This window comes from Cupressus sempervirens, chromosome 4 (assembly GCF_028749045.1).
Source record: "Cupressus sempervirens isolate cs-2001-9-10 chromosome 4, ASM2874904v1, whole genome shotgun sequence".
NCBI lineage: Eukaryota > Viridiplantae > Streptophyta > Pinopsida > Cupressales > Cupressaceae > Cupressus > Cupressus sempervirens.
In genome coordinates, this window is record NC_143121.1 from 658,004,420 (window position 1) to 658,018,178 (window position 13,759).

The following is a 13,759-nucleotide window of genomic DNA, read 5'->3' on the forward strand; positions in this document are numbered from 1 at the left end:
TATCTCCATCTATATGTCATGAATATTTTAGCTAACCTCATGACTAATATTTATTATGTAATTGTGTATAAATTGAATGCTAAGAGCCTATGTTCATCAGTGCTCCTTTGTGAGTATATCACCCTCTCCATGTTTTAACAGATATTGGAGTGAAAAGGGAAATGGACGGGGGTAGGGAGAATCTCTTTTTAGATCTCAATACTACAGCACTGGGATTTCAGACCCTTAGGATCCAACGATAAAGTGTCTACCCAACGTTGATAATTAATTTCTACAAACCAAACTATTGTAACTTAAAGAAGGCACCGTCTATTGTAAAATTTGGTCATTACAAACTAATAGCTATTAGGATAAACCACAGACAGAAATAAAAAACTACATGCAAATATAATCAATAACTAAAAAATAATAGATCACATAGAAATGAACACAAGGCACCAAGATTTAACATGGTGCACCCAATCCCTGGGCTACCTCCACCAAACAGCAAGTCCAATCTTATTGCAATCTAGTGATTACAACCTGATTACAATTCGTAATCCCTTACAGCTCAATACTGTTGTAAGAACCAATTTCGCATCACAACATAATGAAAAATACCCAACCCTAAGACCTTTTATACAAGTATTAAATCACTTTAGGGTTATAACATGTCGGCCACATTTCGGCCATAATATGTTGGCTACCACTATTTATGAAGTATGTATAGTACTTTCCTGATCAGTCACCACAATCTAACAATCTCCCACTTGGGGACTGATCAGGCTCCACACTAAACAATAATCTCCCACTTGGAGAGTGATCCTGCAATACCACTACCACATGGGGCTCCCACTGGATCAAACCACCCTGGACTCTGTTGTTCTTTTATTCATGGTTAGTCTAAAAGACCAACCGAAGCTGAAGAGGAGTTTAGCTTCTCCCTTGTTACAACCTTTGTCAACATATCTGCTAGATTTTCATTGGTATGTATCTTCTTCATCTTTAACTATCCATCCTCCAAAATTGACCGAATGAAATGGTACCGCAACTATATGTGTTTGGTCTTAGAATGCAGAGCTGAATTCTTAGCAAGATGAATGGCACTTTGACTATCTGTGAACAAATAATTATCCTTCTAAGGATGTCCCAATTCTTCCAAGAAGAATTGAAGCCATATCATCTCCTTGGCTGCCTTTGTAGCAGCAACATACTCTGCCTCTGTAGTGGATAGAGCATTAATCTTTTGTAACCTAGAAACCCAGCTCACAGCTACCCCACCAATAGTAAAGACATAACCTGTAGTACTCCGCCTGGTATCAATATCCCCTACCAAATCTGAGTCAACATAGCCCTGTAAATCAGTAGTAGAGCTTCCAAAGTGTAAACACTTATTGGATATTCCTCTCAAATATTGGAGAATCCACTTAACAGCATTCCAATGCTCAAATCTTGGATGACTCATATACTTGCTAACGACTCCCACTGCATGTGCAATATCTGGCCTAGTGCATACCATAGCATACATCAAGCTTTCTACACCTGAAGCATAGGGTACCTCGGACACCTTATCCTCCTTTTTTTGTGTCTTGGGACACATCTCCTTAGTCAATTTCAAATGACCAGGTAAAGGTGTGCTGACAGCTTTAGCATTCTCCATAGAGAAACGGTGCAACACCTTCTCAACATAATAAGCTTGAGATAGCGTCAATGTTCTATTCTTCCTATCTCTGTGAATCTTCATACCAAGGATTTGTTTTGCTACCCTCAAATCCTTCATAGCAAATGCATGTGCTAGCTGGCATTTTAGCCCCTTAATATGATCCATGTTAGACCCAGTTACAAGCATATCATCAACATATAAACATAAAATAATGTAGTTGGCATCATCCAACCTCTTAAAATAAATACAGTAATCTGAATGACACCTGTTATATCCATGCTCATGCATAAAACTATCAAATTTTAGATACCATTTCCGAGGTGCTTGCTTCAAGCCATATAAACTTTTCTTCATTTTGCACACTAAGTTCTCCTTACTATTGACCTCAAAACCCTATGGCTGAGCCATATATATTTTTTCATCCAAATCACCATGAAGAAAGGATGTTTTAACATCCATCTGCTCTAAATGCAAATCTTCACTAGCCACAAGACTTAAAATAGTACGGATAGAAGTCATTTTAACAACAGGAGAAAATATCTCATCAAAATCAATTCCCTTTTTCTGTACAAATCCTTTTACAACTAACCTAGCCTTAAATCTTTTCTTACCTCCTTCCTCTTCTTTCAACTTGTAAACCCACTTATTTTGTAAAGCATTTTTACCTGCAGGCGACTTGTACAAATCCCATGTCTTATTTTTCAGCAAAGAGTCCATTTCATCTTTCATTGCAAACTCCCACTGAATCTTAGTATCCACCTGCACAGCTTCATCATAACTTTCAGGTTCACCAGCATCAGTAAGTAAAATAGAATACAAAGAGGGAGAAAACCTTTGTGGAGGTCTAATTTGCCTCATTGACTATCTAACATTTACTGGTGTGTGTGGTATTTATTGTTGCAGTTGTTGCACATCATGAGGAATGGCTGGAACATTAGCTTTTGGAGTATCATCCAGCACTACATAATCATCTTCTTTCTTCTCATGTTGCTACAACAGATCTTTGTACAACACTTTCTTATTGAATATGACATCCCAACTTCTAACAATTTTAAGATTTTCAAAATCCCAAAGCCTATAACCAAATTCATTAATGCCATATCCAACAAAGACAAATTTCTTTGATTTAGCTTCTAGCTTGGTTCTATTTTCAGATTCTATATGAGCAAAAGCTTCACAACCGAAGGTCTTGAGAAAAGAATAACTCACCTTCTTACCAGTCCATGCTTCCTCTGGAATACCACAGCCCAAAGGAGTAGAGGGACCTCTATTAATCAAATATACTATAGTATTGATAGCCTCCACCCACATGTGTAGGGACAACCCAACATGCAACCTCATGCTCTTTGCACGCTCCATTATAGTCCTGTTCATGCGTTCAGCCACTCCATTTTCCTGTGGAATCCTTGGAATAGTTTTCTGTCTATGAATACCATTAGTGGAGCAATAATCTTCAAATTCATGACTGCAATACTCACCACCATTATCAGATCTGGGACATTTTAATTTCTTACCAATCTCATTTTCAACCAAGCATTTCCATTTCTTAAAAGTTTGAAATACATCATATTTCTTTATAAGGAAATAAACCCATACTTTTCTAGTTGCATCATCAATAAATGTAACAAAATCGTGAGAGCCACCAAGGGAAGATACCTGAGCTGGTCCCCATACATCTGTATGCACAAGCTCTAATTTCTCCTTTTTGTTTTCCTTCCCTGTCTTTACAAAACTCACTCTCTTTTGTTTTCCATACACAGAACTTTCACAGAAATCCATATTCACACATTTCAGACTTGGTAAAACTTTCTTTGAATGAAGTACTTTCATACCTTTCTCACTCATGTGCTCAAGTCTATTTTGCCACAGTGCTATATCAGAATCTACAATAGCTATTTGTTCTCCCTGCTCAACTACAGCAATTGTTCCTGAACATTCATTTTTCTCTGAAACAATCAAAGTAGAAGGAACAATATGACCTATACAAAGATATAAGGTGCCTACTTTCACACCTTTGGCTACTACAAGGGAACCTTTTGAAATCTTCTAATTTTTATCATTAAAAGTAACCACACAACCCTTATCACCAAGCTGCCTGGGTGAAATTAAATTTCTACTCAGCTTTGGAACATGTCTTACCTCATGTAGTAGCCAATGATTCCCATTCTGTGACTTAATCTTAATTTTTCCCTTTCCAACAATCTGACAGGGTTCATTATCCCCTAAATAAAAAAGCCCAAAATCCCCTTGGACATAATCAATGAAATAACCTCTATGAGGTGTAGCATGAAATGAAGCACCAGAATCTAAAACCCATGAATCATCAACACTCTCTAAAGACAGAAGCAAAGCATCCTCTTCAGATTTGTTACTTACCACATTTGCCTCCTTGTCTCCATTTGATTTATCTCCTTCATTTTTATTTCGATTCTAGCAATCTTTCTTTTTGTGCCCTAGTTTCCCATAGTACCAGCAATCATTTGGTCCTCTCGATTGAGACCTCCTCCCCTTTAACTTTCCTCTTGATTTCCCATGATTTCCAGAGTTATTTCCTCTCTCAGTTGTTCCGCTCCTACTTTGTGCATTCAAAGCATTTCCTGATGTAGATCCACCTGAGGATTTTCTACGAGTTTCCTCACTTAAAATAACACCGATCACATCATCATATTTTAGGGTACTAGATCCAGGAACAGAATTGCTCACTGCCATTACCAAGCCATTCCAGCTTTCAGGCAAAGAACACAAAATCAAGAGAGCCCTAATTTCTTCATCAAAATTGATACCCATAGAAGATAACTGACTAGTAATAGTATTAAACTCATTTAAATGATCTGCAATAGATCCACCTTCTGCCATTTTCATATTAAATAAATGCTTCATGAGAAATACCTTGTTTGAAGCGGAGGGCTTCTCATACAGTGTCGCTAGGGTTTTCATCAAATCTTCTGTCATCTTTGCTTTTGTAGTATTAAATGCCACCGATGGTGCCAAGCATAATTGAATGCTTATGAGTGCCTTTCTGTACAAAAGATCCCATTCAGCCTCTGACATAGTTCCCTGATTCTTGGCTTTGCCTTCCAACGGGTTCCATAAATCCTTCTGATATAGATAGTCTTCCATTTGCATCTTCCATAACTAGAAGCTCTGCCCATTAAACCAGTCAACCCTTAGCTTACCCTCATCTGCCATCACTCCCACTCAACCGTGAGACTCCCACTTAACCATGAGACTTTCCTATAGAGGATAACTAAAAGACAACCTCACTCTGATACCACTTGTTAGGATAAACCACAAATAGAAATAAGAAACTACATCCAAATATAACCAATACCTGAAAAATAATAGATCACACAGAAATGAACACAAGGCACCAAGATTTAACATGGTTCACCCAATCCCTGGCTACGTCCACCAAATAGCAAGTCTGATCTTATTACAATCCAATGATTACAACCTGATTACAATCCGTAATCCCTTACAGCTCAATACTGCCGCAAGAACCAATTTTGCATCACAACATAATGAAAAATACTCAACCCTAAGCCCTTTTATACAAGTATTAAACCACTTTAGGGTTATAACATGTCGGCCATAATATGTCGGCTACCATGTCAGCCACGACCCAAAAAAAAATTTCGTTATGATGTACAGTACTTTCCTAATCAGTCACCACAATCTAACAATAGCCTATTCATCGTAAATCTGTCTACCATCATCCACTCCAATCTTAGTCATTTAATTTATGATTGGTTCATTGTATGAGCTGCCAACCTACAATCATATGGATCACATGTTTTTGAATGGAGGATTCTAGATTGCTCCAATTCTTCTATAAAAAAGACATTTGTAATCAATTTTTTTCACAAGGCAATACAATTTTTATTTGTTGTGCTTCAATGTAAGAATGAGTTTGTTTATGTTTTATCTCCTTGGTTGTCTTTTCCCACCAACATTGTGGTATCAGAGCTAATGGTAGATCTTTTAGAGCCCATTTTTGGGTTCCTCCATGGTTTCTCCTCTCTTATAGTTTCTTTTCTTCATGGTATTTTCTTAAACATGGTATTAAAGAAACATTGATTAACTCACAAACTAGATCTTACACACATAACAAGGTTGATAAACATAAAAAGACATTCATTTAAATTGAAACTTTACTCTTAACTAGTTAAAGCGTAGCTCTTTACAAATGTAATATTTAATATAAACAATCAAAATTGAACCAGTCTTATAAACTACCTAAAATGAAAATAAAGATTTTTCTAGTAAAAAATGAATTCTCTAGTGTTATAGGCAAAGATTTTTTTCTGAATTAGATATATTGAAACTTATTTTATTTTCCTTAACTAGGTCAAGTTATATTGAAAAGTTTATGAAATATAAGTTTTACAATTACAAAGAAGATAAATATTTTATGTTTTTGATAAATAACTTATTGTTTGAAATGAGTAAATACTCTTGACTCAAGCTAACTAATAGCCATTGTCAATTTTTATCCCACACTTTAAAATTTGTTGAAGAACTAGCCTTACAAACTAGAAAAAAATGATCAAATATATCCTTTATAGTTCAACTAGGGTAAAAATAATGTTTCAATTTAATCTAATTAATACTATAAAAAAATTTATTATTTCTACAATTACAATTCATCACAAAGACTCCTATGCTAGGAAGGTTGTCACATAATCTTTGATAAGGGTTGGTGTAGTCTTGAGCAATGAATTTAAACCAAAACTAATGTCAATTGTCCTTCTATTAGTTTAAAGGAGATTTTTTTTCTCAAATTAATTATAGTATTAGTACACAGTTAAAATCTTTTATCTCACAGTAATGATGTTTGTAATAATTTTTTTAACAATATTATAAATATTTATTTGTAGTTTGATTCAAATCTTAGTGATATAAATGTAAGAATATAACATTTGAGTGTATTGCCATTTTTTTTCCCTCTATTTATGTGTGGGTACCTTTTATTGATTTAGATAACAGATTATTATTGTATTTTAAGTACATATTAATTTTAAAAATAAATCACAAACAACTATGATTTTATTAAAAGTTCAATTCTAATTAATTGATTAAACTATTGAATTGTGCAGAAAAAAGAAAGATTTAACTATTGAAATATATTGAAAAAAACTTTTTACTAAGAATACCAATTCTACTATTCAAGTAGAAAATGGTACAATTCAATTCTTCTACATGCATATGAAATTTGGCTTTCCCCTTACAATTACTGTCATTATGTCTTCATTATCTTGTAAACACTTCTACTTTTATTTTAAATTATCCATATACATTATTTATAATCTATTTGACCATTTAAAAATAATAATTTATTTATTTCCACTATTTAAAATTTCATATAAACTATTGAAGATTAAGGTGAAGTTGAAGTCAATAGGCCCTTGGTCTATTGTGAAGTTGAATGGCTCACAAACAAATAAAACAATTCTTAGTTATTGTATAGAACATGTACAATCACAATAAATATTTTATAAACAAGGTTGATAAACCTAGACACATCTTACACACATAACAAAGTAGATACACATTCATTCAAATTCAAAACTCTTTACAAACTGAATATTTAATATAACCTCTGTAAATATACCCAGGAAACAATCAGAATTGAACCAGTCATATAAACTGTCTAAAATGACACAGGGAACTAAACCTCTCAAACAACATCCAATGAGCAATTACTATCTAAACCAGTCATATATATTTAATATAACCTCAAGGAAACAATCAGAATTGAACCAGTCATATAAACTGTCTAAAACGACACAGTGAACTAGACCTCTCAAACAACACCCAGTGAGCAATTACTATCTAAACCAGTCATATAGACTAACTAGAGGGAGTTGTTACCTCTGGTTTTATAGCCAAGGATTTAGATTCAAACGCACGACTTATTCAATGGTTAGTCTCAGAGTTAGTGTTTTAATATTACAAACTACAAGTTTCTGGCCGTCAGATCTGAGCAGACCGACAGTTGGCGCCATCGCGCTATAAAGAAAATGCACGATATTTATGATAGTGCGATGACGCCTTGAGGACACGTTGCAAAGGTGGGTCCAGCGTTCGGCGGGTCGAAAAAGTTCCACAATGCCTTGTTTGCTATGTCACTATTGCATATCAGCTGGGAAATCTCCATAGCGACATAGCGCCCGACAAAAATAGTCACGACAACAAGTTTCAACGACTAACGTGATCAGGTGTTCTGGATGGCAAATCAAAAGGAACCACGTGTAACCAGGCTGAAATTTCTGTCAGCATGGCTCACATAGTCGGGGTCTATGATCTCCACCATCGGATCGACTTGGATCGATGGTAAGCGCCAGCGCGCTATGGCGGAGATGCGCGAGGGTTATGACAGCGACATTGTGCCTTGATGCCACGTGTCAGGTGGGGTCGTGTCACAGGGCGATGCTAGGTGTGTCGACATGGCAGGCGAAGGTACGAAGTGCGATGGTCCTCTCCACCATCAGATTGGATTGCATCAACGGATGGCGAAGATGCACGGATTTTATTATGCTGACATAGCGACCATCTGCCACATGTCGGTGGGATCAAGTCTCACCAACTGACGTCAGAATAATGAATCAGATGAAAACAGGTGTAAATCTCAGAGCATGCTGTCTTGGGTTGCCAGCTGGTGTTTCGTCAGACCAAATAAAGAGATGCCACGTGTGCTGCAGACCCAGTAGTTCTCAGAAGGGATAATGAGTGAAGAACGATGGCGCTCTGACCGTCGAATCAAGATAAATCAAGGGTGGGCGCCATCACGCTATGGGGAACAGCTTGGGAGTTAACATCGGCGACTTGGCGCCCTTGCGCCACGTGTCCTAGCGGGGCCACATTCCATGCCGCTAGATGGAGTTGAGTTAGGGTGACCAATAGACCAACGAGTTGATGCCATGTTTCAGCGGGCCCGGCGAATCACAAGAGAAGGAGGGCCGTAAGAGGTCAAGTTTTGCGGCCGTCGGATTGGAAAGAGATCAGCGATGGGCGCTATCTTGCCATGGAGGAACTATGTGGATTTTACGATGGCGAGTTAGCGCTTGGAGGACACGTGTCCTCGCGGGTCCAGATTTGGACGTGGCGGTTAATGCGCGGTTGCAGTTAGATGATCGACAAGGTGGCGCAGTCAAGACGAAACCCTTGGGCGCTATGGCGCTATAGAGACCTTCGAAGATTTTTTCGATGGCGACATAGCGCCCAGTCGCACAGAAAGGGTGGTAAGCGCCCAGTCAAACATAAAGAGACTGCCAGGGTGGCAAAGATCGAAGGTGTGATTGGCCTGCATGGCCCAGTTGGCTCATCAAGCCTGTTGACTGATCGATTCGATGGATGCATGAATCATGAATGACAAAAAATCAGGGTTTTTTGCCACAAATCCGATGGTGTGATTAATTGCCACCAACTTGGAATGAATGCTAAGCGTAGAATGACACTCCATCCATCCGGTCGATCCATCTACCATGTCAGGGAATGTTGTGGCACTATTTTTATCTTCTCCAGGCTCTTTCTCAAAAAGATATGAGATTTCTTGGTATGCAAGCCAAGATTCAATCAGATCTTCGATTGGATTCTCAAGATGGGAAGTTAATGCTAGTAGGTAAGAAGTGAGTGTGACACAGAAATCTTTAGTTATGCCTAATCTATAAAGGCAATCTTGTGATCTGTTCTCAGGGGACTCTTCCTGATTTTCTCTGCTACTGCTTGCAGACTTGCAGTGTAGAATCCCTGTGTCTCTAAGCTACATAGCATCCTGTGTCATTCTTTTCAGTGGTCAATGTGTATGTGCTTCATTTTTGCCTCTCATTGATGCATTATTGAGATTAGTGGTCCACATACTGTATCTATCTTTGGCCTATTGAATAATATACAAGTGAAATCTTCTTTTCTTGGTGTCATTCAGTTGGTTTCCTGATCTGTATGTGATTATTGATCGATATAAGTCTGGACGTGTATGAATTTTGGATGTTACCCTAGTTCTATAGTGCATATATGGGCAGGAATGAGTCTGAACACTCTGTTTTGGTGCATCACCGCCTTAGATTAGACTAGGTAGATTTGCTTTAGTGCTCTCTTTCTCCCTTTTTCTTTTGAGAATAGATAGGTGTGCCCTGACAGTAAGAGGAAGCCGGCCTTCTCCGGAGACTCAACTTCACAGTTCAAGTCCCACAGCTTGGAGGTTGTTTCCATGTTTCACTAGGTTGTCCTCGCGCATAGGCCTTGGACAAGGGTGCAAACCTAAGTGACAACAGGAGTTAATAATAAGACCATGAAACTCCTACTTAAAGGTAGGTTTTCAGTCGCAAACAAAGGAGAGCCACAAGTTCTGCACTTCTGGACATGGACAATCTAGGTTCTTCGGTCATATCCAAATCCCCTTCCACACTCCACTCAAAGGAGTGAAACAGCTGAGCCGAAAGAAGGTTCATACTCACAATGGCCATGTTGGACCCCGGGCATCCTCTTCTTCCTGCCCCAAATGGCAACATGTCAAACCACTCCTTGTCCCTCAGAAGATTCACATCTCTCCCCATAAATCTCTTCGGCCTGAACTCGTGAGGATCCTCCCACACCGATGGGTCACTTCCAATGGCCCAGGCGTTGACAATAAGCATGCTTCTCGCAGGAATGAAATATCCCCCAACTCTACAATCTTCTATGGATTCATGTGGAAGCAGCAAAGGTAGACTTGGGTACAACCTCAGAGTCTCCATTACAACACAATGCAAATATTCCATGTTTGCCACATCATCCTCGTTCACCATCCTTTCTCTGCCCACTACCGATTCGATTTCCTCCTGCATTTTCTTTGCCACTCTAGGGTTTTGTATCGGCAAACTCATCAGCCAACCTAAGGTCATGGAAGTCGATTCAACCCTGGCTACAAGCATGTCCTAAAAATACAACGCAGCTATGTTAGATAAATAGGAAAATAAAATATAATATACTATCGATTTAGTTGATTGTAAAGCTGAATACGTACGAAAATGATGGCTTTGATGTTTTCCTCAGTGATTGCCCTTCCATCAAGACTCTCCATTTCGAAGAGCTCGTCAATCAGGCTCCTTCCGTCATGTACTTCCTTGTGCAAGCTGTTTTCCCTGCGCTGCTAGTGCTCCTCTACTACTTTTTAAACAACTTGGTCGAAAGACTTATGTACCTTTCTCGTGTGCCGCTTCACACCTTGCAAGTCCATCCAATCCATGTACGGAATGAAATCTCTTATGTTGATTTCTGCGATTATTGATCCAACCTTTGCAAACATCTTCGCTATCTCTTCACCTTCACTAGTCCCACCATCGGAACAGAATTTGTTGCCGGAAAGGATTTGACACATGTTTGCTAACGAAAATGATGAAAGCACTTTTGTGAGATTTACGGATCTCTTTCCCTGCGCAGACATCTCCCACATCGAACGAACAAAGAGATGTGCTTCTCTCTCTCTTACACCTCTGAAAGACTCGATTTTTTTGCTATTCAGCAATCCAACTATGCATAGCTTTCTCACGTGTCTCCAGTAAGGCCCGTATGGAGAGAAACCCACATCCTTGAAATTATATCCAAGGTATTGCCCCGCGGCTGTTGGTGCTCGACTGGGTTCTCAAGAATTCCTTAGCCATGGCAAAAGAAGAAACCACAACTGTAGAAAAAGAACCCAATTTGAGCATCGTAATGGGTCCATATTTCTTACCAAGTTCGACGGGGAAGCTTTGCTAGTTGGTTCACATTTCCAATGATAGGCCATGGAAATGGTCCAGGGGGCACTTTCAAAGTCATTTTGGTTTCTCTTTGGACACTAAATCTAAACAAAACCCACAGGAAAATTATAAGAGCACTTAACATGGGTATTGATGGAACATAAGCACCGTTGCTTGATATGTTTGGTGCATGCAGAGATGCAAGGAATTCAGAGAACAAAGCCATATTGAATACAGATGTAGGAAACAGTTACTCCTTTTCATATTTATACAAAATTTCTACTTCCTAATAAAAATAATAAAAATAAAAATAAAGACTTCAGAACTCCTATGAAGATGCTGTACATTTAATGTATTCTCAGTCCATTAATCACACGGCTACAAGATCCATAGATGCTGCCGATAATCCACGACCGTCTTCGAAATTTAAAAACATCCATTCCAAATTTGATATTGCGATAAAGAAATATATAAAATTTAATACTAGCTCCTCAAATGGTCCCTTCAAATGGACATCTTTCTCTTTTTATTTCTAGTCAGATAGAGGTGTCATTTGGAATGCTACATTGGGTTCCCTGTATTGAAAATAAATAATAAAAATACCTTTTTGAATGGACTATTTCCTACTGATATTATATATTTATAAAAATATAAATACGTCATATTAGAAATCATTCATCAAGTTGTTGAATTATACTATTTTGGTAATATTTTAAACAGAGTATGACCCTACAAATGTAATAACTATTTCTTTTAAATGTGTGGTGAATGTGAAGACTTGAAAATTTAGTCAATAATTGTATTATACACAACCTTTCCTAATTTGATTGTGACAAATAAGTAAATATTATTTAATAGTAGCCCCTCATGTGTGCATCTTCCTCTTTTGTATTTCTGGCCAAAAAAAGTGTAAATTTGGTATGATAATATACTTTTTAGAAATAGGGATCACTGGGGGGGGTGGTGGGGGTGTTGAATCAGTAATCTACAAAATTTAGTCGCCAACTGGTTATTATTACTTACTTTAAACCATGCATAACAAAGCAATAAATTAATGGTGAACAATAACAGTAACAGTAACAATGCACAAAGATAACTAATAAAACCATGTATTGTTAACTATGGAAACCTTGGCCAAGGGAAAACCCCAATGGGGATGATACCCACTAGAAAATATACTGATATATAAGTTCCTTGTTAGAGGATGGACCTTGTTAGGGGTCAATGAAAAAATTCAGTATAAGGAGTCCCTGTTAGGAGACTTTGAATCCCTATTAGGAGATTCCAACCCTATTACGAGTTGTGATACAATGTATGCAAGAAGAGCCCACTACCTAAACATGCAATTTCAACTACAAGAAGAGCTCACTACTCAAACAAGTAAGTTACTATTATCTTTCTTCCTTGACTAATCTCTAATCTTCAGATTGATCTTTAATCACCAAATAGCTCATATAAAAGTTCACATATATCGCTTTCACAAGAGTTCGCTCATTATAATTCACTACTCATATTTACACAATAGCTCTACATCGTATCAAAAAATCTCCTTTGCATAAATACCATGTTTTTTTTACAAATTTCTACTAGGTCGGCTAAGACCCCAAACCACTTTTCCAAGTGAGAGTAAACAAAGAGCATAGCTTGTGCTCTTTGTTCAGGATCGGTTTCAGTGTGCTGAACTACCAATGTATTGTGATTCTATATGTAACTTTCATTAATGTTCTCTATAAGCTTTTTGCTATTTTATTCTTTTGTATAAGTTTACATAAGGATGAGATCATATTTTTTTGATCATCGTCATCAGTAGCTAAACTAGAGAGCAGAGTAGATGAACTAGATGGTTTAGTCTCATCCTCCCTCTATTTCTTCACTACTTCTTTTTCTTTCTTTTCTTTTTCCTCTCTTTATCTTTTCTCTTTCAATCTCTTTTTCTCTTCTTCCTCAGTTTTCTTTTTCTTCTATTCGTTTGCAATTTTTTTCTTTTCTTCCTCTTCCTTTCTTTTCTTATCTTTCTCAAGAAATTTCTACTTGACTTCCTCTATTTTCTTCTTTTCTTCTTCCAGTAGCCTCTTTTATTCCGCAATCTATCTCAACTTATCCTCAATATTCTCAGTATCTGGTTCATTTGGTTCAGAACCACCAAATGAATGGTATCATCAATGTTAATGGTAACATTGGTTTGATCAATCCGCATGGTGTCACCACTTACTAATACTTCCAAGGCTCTAAGAGTTGGAGGAGATGCTGTCTTTGTCAACATTTAACTAATTGCTTCTATAGTCTCACTTCTTAACTTATCATTTTCTCCAATCATAAATAGAAATGTTCTTAGTTTATTCCTCAAGTATGAAGCAGGGTTATTAAATAATCTTTTAATTTTATCTTCACCATCAGT

General features: G+C 37.4%; 2 pseudogenes; both read right to left on the reverse strand.

Annotated features, from left to right (window-relative positions):
* Nucleotides 1-9,945: 9,945 nt before the first annotated feature.
* On the reverse strand, nucleotides 9,946-10,524 carry LOC149562965 (cytochrome P450 750A1 pseudogene; annotated as a pseudogene).
* A 269-nt stretch (nucleotides 10,525-10,793) lies between these two features.
* Nucleotides 10,794-11,587, reverse strand: LOC149562966 (cytochrome P450 750A1 pseudogene; annotated as a pseudogene).
* Between the last annotated feature and the right edge of the window lie 2,172 nt (nucleotides 11,588-13,759).